Raw genomic sequence first — 11,280 nt, forward strand, 5'->3', positions numbered from 1 at the left:
TCTCAAAGGGATATTTTCCTAATTAAACATTTTATAATTCAGTTTATTTATTTTAAATAGGTAGTGCATTTAAACTGTCATAAATCAAAACATATACAAATTATATAGTGAAAAGTTTTCATCTCATCTCTATGCTCATATAACTAATTGTCATGTATCACTTTTAATAATATATATTCTTCCTTCCAGAGGTTCTTTCTATATATATAGGTGCATATACTAAAACACATTTCATTATACATTTTTGCATTATGTTATTATATTTTATATACTGCATAGCAAATTTTTAAACTATATAGCTTGAACGCTTTTCCATATTTCCATATAGTGAGTTTCTCTATTCCTTTTTTTCAATTATTAGAGTCAGAAAGCATTCCATTTTATGAGCATACTTTAATTGGCTTAACCATCAAACACTATGGGAATTTAAATTATTTCTGATACGAAAATAATGTTACATGAAAATGTTTGTGCCAACATTATTTTATACATATGCAATTACAGAATTGCAATAAATTCCTACAATAAGACATGGCTGGGTCAAAGTGTGTACATTGTTTTACTAATTATACTTTCAAAATTGTCCTACATGTGGAATGTATTGTTTACATTCCCACAGGCAACATATAAGAATGTTTTTTGCTACTGATAACCATGCCAGTAGTATGTGTTAAGCTTACAGATGCTTAACAATCCAACAGATAGAAAAACAGTTCAAAAAAAGTTTAACTACTGTTGCTTTAATTTGAATTTCTAATAGGATCCTAATGTTAGATTTAATTTTCTATATGAAATAACTATTTTACATTTTCTTATATTAAATATCTGTCTTTTTTGTATTGGTTTAAATTTTGTTTTGTTTTTGACTTCTAGAAAACCTTAGTCATATTTTCTCTTTCTGTATTATTAATTACAAATAATTTTTCATCTTTCCTTTAATTTTTTTTTCTGTACTGATTATTTCTAAAGTGACCGATTTGTATGGGTTCCAGTTTTGGGGTTGTAGTTATATTCAATTTCAAGATCATAAAGGTCCTCATGTTTTCCCCTTATATTAGTAAGGCTTCATATTTTACATATAAGTATTTTACATATTCATCATATTGGTTTATGGTTTCAGCTATAGATCCTTTTGTTTTGCCATTTGGCTATCCATTTTTCACAACGCCATATACAAATTAGTCATTTGTCTTCATGAACAAAACCACACATTTCTGTTACATAGCTGCCAAGATTATTTATCCTGATTTTCTACTTTTTTCTTCTCTTCTTCATATGGATCAGAATTGCTTAAGTACGTAAGCAATTACCAAGGTGTATGTGCATACACATTTATATTTATATATAAATAGAATTTTTAGAAGAATAAAAATCAGAGCTACATTCAACAGATAAAATCCATAGTACTGAATGAAGATAAGCTCATGGGGTTCTTGGCTTCATTATTCTTCAGGATATCTAATTCTTACGTAAACACTGCTTGGTATCTGGTAAAAATATCAATTATAAAAAACTTATTTCAAATCTGAGGCTTATTAATTCTAATACAGATGGGGAATTACATAAAGAAAGTGTACTCTCATATAAGCTGAAGTGCAAAGCAGTCTTGGGGACAGCATTTTGTCTGAAAAATTCTGAAGTTTTATGGAGTCGTGGTTAAAACCCATAAGAGCATCTGTGATTAATACCAGATGTTTTTTGAAACTGCTTCCTAAGAGGATTTTGCTGACCCAGGACTTTTTATTTGACTAGGTAGTAATGTGGGATAGCAGGAGTGATACAACATGGGTGAATGAGAAAAAAAAAAGAAAGCATAGATATGTTTGATTGTCCAAGGTTATAAAGTAGGAAACTTGAGATAAAAATTGACTATTGAAAGCAAATTTCAAGTTCCTTAAATGGAATATATAAATATGATCTCTTTCCTAATTCTTCCTACAAAATTGTCAATCTAGATTATAAAAATAAATAAAAAAGAGACTTATTTTGTGACATTCGGACATATAATAAATATGAAGAGTTAAATGAAACTAATCAAATAGTTTTGATGGGATCCGAAGTACTGATGCAAACTACAGTAATATTGTTATTAGTGGCTACGTCTACACAGCAATCGCTATATGCTATTCTAAGCACCTCCCTTATATTAACTCATGTATTTCTCAAGTGACCAAACAAGCAAGATACTCTTATTGTCCCCACTTTATAAGTGAGGAAGCTGAAGCACAAGGTTCGACTTTCCCAAAGTTCTACAGCCAGTCTTGATCCAGCTGTGCAATAACAAAATGAAGAATAGCAACTTCATCACCAGGTTTGGTAGGCAGGGATCTCCTAAGGAGCACAGTCAAGATGTCCATTGCACATTGAAAAATACTTGCATGTTCAAGAATCACAAATAACTAATTATAAATAGGTATAAACTGTCAGAAGCCATGTTCAGTAGTTGTCAGTGTGATTCAGGATTGGGAAGAATAGGATCCAATCTTAATTAAAAGAGAAGGCAGACAGACCACCAGCGTTCCAAAGCTATAGGCCCACTAACAGATACTGGCTAATCAAATAATTTTATAGATAGAGGTCTAACCATTCAGGATAGGCTGACACTAAGGAAAAAAGCAATGCTTAAATTCATCAGTGAGGCAGGGATTGATGAGTCTTACCAAAGAACTAGCAATCTATAGATTCAGGAAAGGGGCAGGAGCATGGACACCAGCAGCCTCTTCTGAGCACTAGAGCTACATATTTCCCTGTCCAGCATGTTAGCCACTAACTACATGGAGCTGAACTGGCAATTCAGTTCCTCAATCACACGAGGCACATTTCAAGTGCTAGATATAGCAAACATGGCTATGGCTGCTGTATTAGACAGCACTGCTAAAATATAACGATTTATCAGAAATCCTCCTTGTTGAATACAGGATTAATCTATTGATTTAATTCAGTTTTTTATCAAGAATTGACTACAATCTAGATGTGTGCAGTAAAAATACCCATGAGAAATTTAGGAATGTAGAGTCAGGAAAGAAAAAAGCAAAGAGTGATAGCCTACATGGCAAATTGAAGCCATAAACTTTCTTCTCTAAACTAATAGTTCATCGCTTTCCTTATATTGATCCTGACTACCCACTAATTCTTTGTCTTGTTTTAACCAAAAGTATGAACTATTATGATTTCTTAAACCTTAAATACAACTTTTGCTCTGATTGTTAAAATAAAATTGTTAGACTGCAAAGTAGACTTTTAAAAGTGAAATAAGAAATAGAAATACAATAAAACCCTACAAAACTCTATAATGTTGTATAGTCATTATGTTCTTATTCTTGTAAAGAAATATGAAAAATAAATTGTGAATCTATCTAGGTCAGATTGAAGGAAGAGTCCACTTATTGCAATTTAGGTTAACTATCACTATTGCATAGCCTTCCCTCCTTAGATCTAGCTAGCACTTCTCATCTCTCTTTTCTGTCACTCTTGGGCAGTGAGAAATGGCTGAAGAGCTTATCCAATGAACTTCATATTCCACAAAAAAATGTTAACAGGAACAAGACTTTATCTTGGCCTTTTTATTTCTGTTAGCTGGACAATGCCTTAGTCATAACATTGAAACCTTAAAAAAATGAAATCCAAGTATAAAATTTTTTATCAGTTGAAAATTAACCCTATCTTGCATTTCTCCCACATAAATGTGCATGCTTCATAGTTAAAAATAGCCATGAGGAATTATAGAAAAAAATGCAAAATCTATAGTATGAATCATCTTGCCATTTAGCAGGAGTAGTCATGATGATTTGAAATATTCATCCAGAATGCTAAACACTGAGATGGATCATCTTTGCTGAGTAGTGTGGTCCAGTGCAGGATACTTTAAACATTATAAATATCTATTTCCATTGCTGAAAAATAGAGATAACACTGGTAATTTTCACTAAAGTTAGAATTTTGTGAGATTTTTTTTTTTTAATTAGGGAGCTCTTCCAAATAATTGTTAATGTCTTGTAACCACAAGTGCTCTTCAGGGCTGCAATAAAATGAGAAAAAGTAGAAGCACAGATTAAACACATCACTCATCAGTTTTATTTCAAAGGTACCTAAACGAATTCAGATAAGATAATGTTTAAAACTCTTGAAATATGTGACTTCTGTTGCTTCTAGCCCCTTTTTAATTAATGTTAGTAAAATGAAATTTTATGTGAAGAAAAGACAATGCTAGTTAAAATTTAAAGGAGAAATGGTCTCTGAAACAAATCTTCTTGTTTAAAATGAAATATCCATACACTAATACACAACTATTTAATACACAAAATATTCCTTGACAACAAAGTTAGTAACCCAAGCTTGACGAAATATTCAGTCATAATAGAAAACTGAACCAGATATAAAAAATAAAATTTTACATAGTAATATAATTGGATTTAAATTATAATTTGAAATGGCTAAATATATCTGTTATTATAATTTAAATGAATAAGATGTATGAGGTCTAGACATTAAAATTGAAGTGAGCACTCTAAAAATGCCCAGTTTTCCTCTATGTATGGAGTTTCAACTTTATCCTAGTACTAGCTTTGGAAACAGGAAATTATATATTTATGTCAAAAATTTTAGAGCAGTAAGAGACACAAACCTAAGCAGGATACTATTATAGTAAAGTTTACTTGTTCCTGAGCTGAAAATCCCAAATACGTCTGTCTTATTATGATACTTTTACTGTAACTATGATAATTATAATTTTGTAACCTAATAAAATGTGTTTCACTGCTTAGCAATTAATGCTGTCAATCAAAGGAACGCGTACGTGCTGGCAGAAAATGCCCAGTTGAGTTTCCTGCACTGGATGGAAGGTAGTCATTTCTAATTTGCACCTAGTTACATTGTTCTATAAATTATCTGAATGTTACCTCTCATCCCTCCTTTGTTAGTCCCTTATATAAATTTCTAATTTCTAATTTATTACTTTTTCTGTTTTCTTTATCCTTCACATGCATAAATTTCTTCATTAGAAAACATTACAGTAAGTGTGTCACTGGTCTTATATCTGGCGATAAGCACCTTCTTGCATAAAACAATTTTGGAAACCAGACAGCATAGGAAATTTGAGACCATTTTTTTTCTAAAACCAAAACAAAAAAAAATGAAAGAAAAGGATGCCAAATGAAAAAATAAACATTTTCAAGCTTTCTAGTTTTGGATACATATAATATTGATATAATAAGCAAAATACATATTTTGAAGAAAATAAGCATTTTAGAAGTCAAAGCAAAATGGTTTACTGACAAATTATCATGTGCTGACCAGCTGGCTGAAATCTAACCCTTGGTACCCAGACATTTGGCAGTTATCCTGTGTATAGAATTACTGTCATCACATACAACTTGTCTTCTTGTGTATTGACTTGTGTGGCCCATATCTCAAATCAATCAATAACAACATGTTAGGAGAAAGAAGCTAATCAGAAAAGAATTTTTAAAGAACTCTCTCAAAGTAGAAAAATAATCATTTTGTGATTGAATATATATTGCATAATGCCTTTTTTTCTTTATGTCATTGGATTACAGAGGACATTTTGTTTATTTTTCATTATTTCTCAGAGATAGGTTCTCACTTAATTGTACGGGCTACGGCACAGTACCGTGTTTATAACTCACTGTAACCTTGAGCTCCTGTCCTCAAGCAATCCTCCCATCTCAGCATGGCAAAGCACTGGGATTATAGGCATGAGCCATTCTGCCCAGCCTAGAAAGAAAATTTCAGAATAATTTTGTCCTAACATACCCCCAAGTTCTTAAATAAGGACTTAGTTAATTATCAAACTGGTGAGATTCAAACCTATTAATCTCAGGAGTAGATACCATCAACAAAAATTGTCACAAGGAAAAACGTACAAAATGATGGCACAGACAACTAAAAATTGATTTAAGCAATGTCCTGTGTCATGTTACCACTTATAACTGGGGAAGTAGCATAAATTTAGCAGCTTTAAATATGATTTTATTAGCTATTCTTGATAGTATTCTAAGTTAAAGATACAACATCACTCATAAAATTTAGCAACTTCCCATGACAGCAAGTTCTTATTGTAATTTTTACTCCCTCGTGTCTCACCTACACTTGATTTGCAAACACTTGTAAGGAGAGTTTAATTTTGTAGTTATCTTTCGGGGAATGAAAGAAGGTGAGATAGAGGGTATATATTGAATGTTTATAACACTCGAGACTATTAAGTAGGAAATGGGGGGTGAGGACAAGAAATAGAAAATACTGCAATTCATACTGTGAATTCGATGATTGTAACCCAATATAAATCTATTTCTGGTATTTAATGTGTACTGATCAAGCTATCTCTCTCTTATATGAGAGGTTTTTCATTTACAAAAAACTATTTATTTCATTTTATATAAGTTCATCTTATTATTTAATATTTTTCTCCTGAAACTAGCAACTCTTACCATGTTTTCTAATTCCAAGTCTATAAATACGTGTTCCCCTTCGTGAGACCAGGTTGCAGAGCGCAGAAGAATAAACTCACTGCCAAATTATCCCTAGGTTATCAACGCACAACTAAGTATGGGCTGCCAGGAAACGTTGGCAAAGGAAGACTAAGACAAGTCTCACAAGCAGCTGCTTTACATATGAGTAATGTCTTCACGAAGGAAAATGTGACTCCATACAAGGTAATCGTCCCTTATTCTTATTTTTTTCTAATAACTAAATCTTGGTAGGCACTCTTTCCTCTCTGTTCTTACACAAAGGGTTCGTAGTAAATATAGAAGTTTGAAGACTTATTTCCCTCTAAACACCAACGCAAACAATTTACCTCCGATCGGGTCTTAGAGTCCTTCCAGGCTCTTTCTGTACCTCAAAGTCCTTTATGGTGAGCTGTGACCTTCTGGTTGGCCTTTCTGTTAAACACCGACCTACTGACAGTAAAGGATGCAAGTGAGTCCTCTCTGACAAAGAAGTGTAAACAAATCTGAACTCTGAACATTCTTCTCTTCACTATTCGGGTGAATGATGAAATACTGACTACTCTCAACAACATGGCGGTTTGGCTACACCCCTTGGCCTACATGTTAGAAAAATAATGTTAGTCTAATCCCAGCACTTTGGGAGGCCGAGACGCGCGGATCACGAGGTCAGGAGATCGAGACCATCCTGGCTAATACGGTGAAACCCCGTCTCTACTTAAAATACAAAAAACTAGCCGGGCGACGAGGCGGGCGCCTGTAGTCCCAGCTACTCGGGAGGCTGAGGCAGGAGAATGGCGTAAACCCAGGAGGCGGAGCTTGCAGTGAGCTGAGATCCGGCCACTGCACTCCAGCCTGGGTAGCAGAGCAAGACTCTGTCTCAAAAAAAAAAAAAAAAAAAAGAAAAGAAAAATAATGTTAGTCACCTCTCGTGTTTCTATGCATAAGATTAAACTGCATGTAAACAGTTTCCACAGTTCTTGTAAGTAGATAATAAATGTTACTTATTTTTAGTTGTAGTGGTGGTAAACCACCCTTATGATTCGTATGTCTAATCAAAGTACAATTTCATACGATATGTGAAACCACTCTAACTCATAAATGCAATGCAAAGAAGGTGGTTGGCAATGTCAGTGATGGGTATATTGTGCTGTGCCAACTTGGTTAAGCTGGGAACAATGGTTGCAGAATTTGAATTCCCTTCCTTGTGTTGTGCAGGTTAGAGTTAATCAATTGTGGAATTTTCACAAAATTTAGAAAGCAGAAGTGAAACAGTTGTCAGCACTCCCTAAAGATCATTTCACAGATCGATGTGATGATAAACAGCTGCAAGATGCCTTGTGGGTTCCAGGTAGTTTACACTCTCCTCTACTGCATGTACAGCTGATTTTCCTGATTGGTGGCCCTGTTGACCAACTGCAAATCCAGGCCCACAATAGATGCTTGGCTGTGGACCCAGCCATATTTTGTTAATTATCTTCCTATCTTGCTTTAATGACAAATCTTGTTTGCACTTGTTTTATCTCCATTTCCTTTTATATCTCTACTATTTAAAATTTTACAGTTGGTTGTAGTCTTATCACATACCAAAATATATCTATCTCTCTAGTTTACAGGTTCTTAAGTTCCAGGGTACAAAATAATCCCTTATTTTTTTAATGAATATCCTTAAACCACATACCCCCGAGATTCTAATTTAATAATCCCAAATTAGAAGGAAGGGATTTGAATATGTATAAGCATTCCTAAATTATTCTGATGTAGGTGGTTAGGAGCAATGTCATGAATAACTACCAAATGTGAAGGAGACGTCTCAGCTCTTATTCACATTTGACCTTTCTACAATATTTGATGCTCTTAATGATCCCTGCTTGAAATTTCATGTTCCCAGAGGCTCAGGCCCAGGCCGCTGAATAAAGCTGGCCCTGTTATCTGTGAGTTCATATAAAACAGAGCTACAGATACCACCTACCCTAAGTTTTTGCTTGCTGCTCAGTGTGAAGCTTCAGCAGCCCCCACCCCTTCTCCTGTCAATGTCGTTCATCGAATACTCTTCCCTTTTCAGCCCTCTGCTGAAATAAGTAGTACAAATAATGATAAGTAGTTAATGAATGCTTTTAATCAGTGCTAAGCACACATATTAACTTCTATAATAACCCCTTATGTCAGGCTTTCTCTCATTGCAAATTTTTCTTGGTTTAGGTTTATTGTTGTTCTGTTTTTTCCCACAAGTTACTCTCAAAGGTGCCTAGAGCAACCTTCCCCACATTCTGCTCCTGCCACTAGGGTCACCTTCTCTGTGATGTTTTTTCTGAAGGCCTCCACTACTGGAGGCTCCTCTCTCTGCACTCCACATCACCTAACACGATTTTCTTATTTTCTTATTTGTCACCACCGCTAATCAGCGGACTTCTTCATCATAAGGACTATGTGTATTAGCCATAGGGCCTATCATAAAGCCTAGCTAAATGACTTTATTCTTAGTTATTTGGCCCTAGTTTTAATTATTTATTTATTTAACTCTTCAACCTTTTTAGCAGGATATTGTACATTATTTCACAAAATGTAGGCCTTGAACTACTTACATTCAAATCACCCATGAGGGTTGTTAACAAGATAGATTTATACGCTTCTTTTACTACAGCAGTATTTTGAACCCAGGAATATTCATTTTGACAAGCATTCTGGGTGTTTCTTATGAAGAGCAAAATTTGAAAAATATTGCTTGAATGAGAAGAGTTCTTACTGAGATGAAGACAACTATCTTTTACTAGTGACAATACCAGTGACTAGATTATGTTTCATGAACAAATATGTTAATAAGATGAGATTTTAGTTTCAATTAGGAACAAGGGATTAGAAACAAGTTGTCTACAATATCTCTTTAATCTCTAAAGGATTTATTTTGTGTTGGTAAGTTGAAAGAACTAGTACTATATATGCAAGTAAATTTGCTTCTGACCCATATGAGATTAGTGTCTATTTTTTGTACCTCATAGGAATGAATAACAATAATTCCGAATCATGCAAGGGTGCAAAAATATATAAGTTCAATAAATCCAAGATTGGAGCTATAGCTATGACAATTAAAATTAGGCAGAGAAAAACAGTAATGGCTGTTTGAACTTGGCCAAAGCATCTGTATTTAACTGCGCATTCTAAATAGTTCATAGAGAATGTATACATATATATTTAAAGAGAATGATCCATGAGCCACATGCATCAGAATCACCTGAGGTTCTGATTAATACTGTAGTTTCCCAAGTCACACCCAATACTTAACTGAATTGGAATGTTCAGCCAACAATCAGTATCTTTAGAAGCACTCCAGGAGAGTTATTCATCCATCATTTCAGAACCACTGATATATTTAAGCGGTTGAGATATACATGAATAACAGACAATGTCTACAATAAAGGGATAACTCTTTAAAATCCTCTGCAAGCCAGTCTTCTAAACATGCATAGAAAATGCTGGGACAATCATGCAGACTACAACAGCATGTTTTCTAATGTTAGTAACTGTAAATTCAGGTTTGTGAACCAGGATACAATTGTAAATCATCACATAACTACTGTTTGCAAATGTTCAAACATTTTGATTCAGCACAGTTTGGGGTTGAAATAGAAGCACTGACTAAGATATAAGAGTTAGTCATATGGCTGTATGCAGTGGCTCACACCTGTAATTCGAGAACTTTGAGAGGCCAAGGTGGGTGGATAACCTGAGGTCAAGAGTTCAAGACCAAACAGGCTAACATGGTGAAATCTCCTCGCTATTAAAAATACAAAAATTATCTGGGCATGGTGGTGGGTGCCTGTAATCTCAGCTACTCAGGAGGCTGAGGCAGGGGAATCCTTTGAACATAGTAAGCAGATGTTGCAGTGAGCCAAAATCATGCCATTGCATTTCAGCCTGGGAACCAGGGAGAAACCCCGTCTCAAAAAAAAAAAAAAACAAAACAAAACAAAACCCATTATCAGAGTTAACAGGCAACCTACAGAAAAGGAGAATCTATCTCCCTTTCTGAAATCTATCTATCTAACAAAGGGCTAATATCCAGAATCTACAAAGAACTTAAGCAAATTTACAAAAAAAAAAGAAAAAGAAAAAGAAAAAAAGTGGGTGAAGGATATGAACAGACACTTGTCAAAAGAAGGCATTCATACAGCCAACAAACATATGAAAAAAAGCTCATCATCACTTGGTCATTAGAGTAATGCAAATCAAAACCACAATGAGATACCATCTCATGCCAGTTAGAATGGTGATCAACAAAAAGTCAGGAAATGACAGATGCTGGAGTGGATGTGGAAAAATAGGAACGCTTTTACACTGTTGGTGGGAACGTAAAGTTACTTCAACCATTGTGGAAGACAGTGTGGTGATTCCTCAATGATCTAGAACTAGAAATACCATTTGACCCAGCAATCCCATTACTGGGTATATACCCAAAGGATTATAAATCATCCTACTCTAAAGACACATGCACACATATGTTTATTGCAGCACTATTCACAATAGCAAATACTTGGAACCAACTCAAATGCCCATCAATGATAGTCTGGATAAAGAAAATGTGGCACATACATGCCATGGAATACTATGCAGCCTTAAAAAAGGATGAGCTCATGTCATTTGCAGGGACATGTATGAAGCTGTAAACCATCATTCTCACCAAACTAGCACAGGAACAGAAAACCAAACACCACATGTTCTCAATCGTTAGTGGGAGTTGAACAATGAGAACACACGGACACGAGGAGGGAAACATCTCACACTGGGGCCTGCTGGGGGAGGCGGGGCTAGAGGGATA

At 34.6% G+C, this 11,280-nt stretch overlaps 1 protein-coding gene across 3 annotated transcripts in view; it reads right to left on the bottom strand.

Moving 5' to 3' along the window:
- LRFN5 (leucine rich repeat and fibronectin type III domain containing 5) overlaps positions 1 to 11,280 on the bottom strand; it is a 297,077-nt gene that overhangs the window by 233,408 nt on the left and 52,389 nt on the right. The window contains exon 2 of one of the 3 annotated variants that reach the window (XM_017889706.1): positions 6,815 to 6,917. The exons of the other annotated variants lie outside the window; for them this stretch is intronic. The gene's annotated coding sequence lies outside the window, so the exon portion shown is untranslated. The remainder of the gene's footprint in view (positions 1 to 6,814; positions 6,918 to 11,280) is intronic. 3 annotated transcript variants of the gene reach the window in all.

This window comes from Rhinopithecus bieti, unplaced genomic scaffold, assembly GCF_001698545.2.
Source record: "Rhinopithecus bieti isolate Rb0 unplaced genomic scaffold, ASM169854v2 scaffold_15572, whole genome shotgun sequence".
Lineage (NCBI taxonomy): Eukaryota > Metazoa > Chordata > Mammalia > Primates > Cercopithecidae > Rhinopithecus > Rhinopithecus bieti.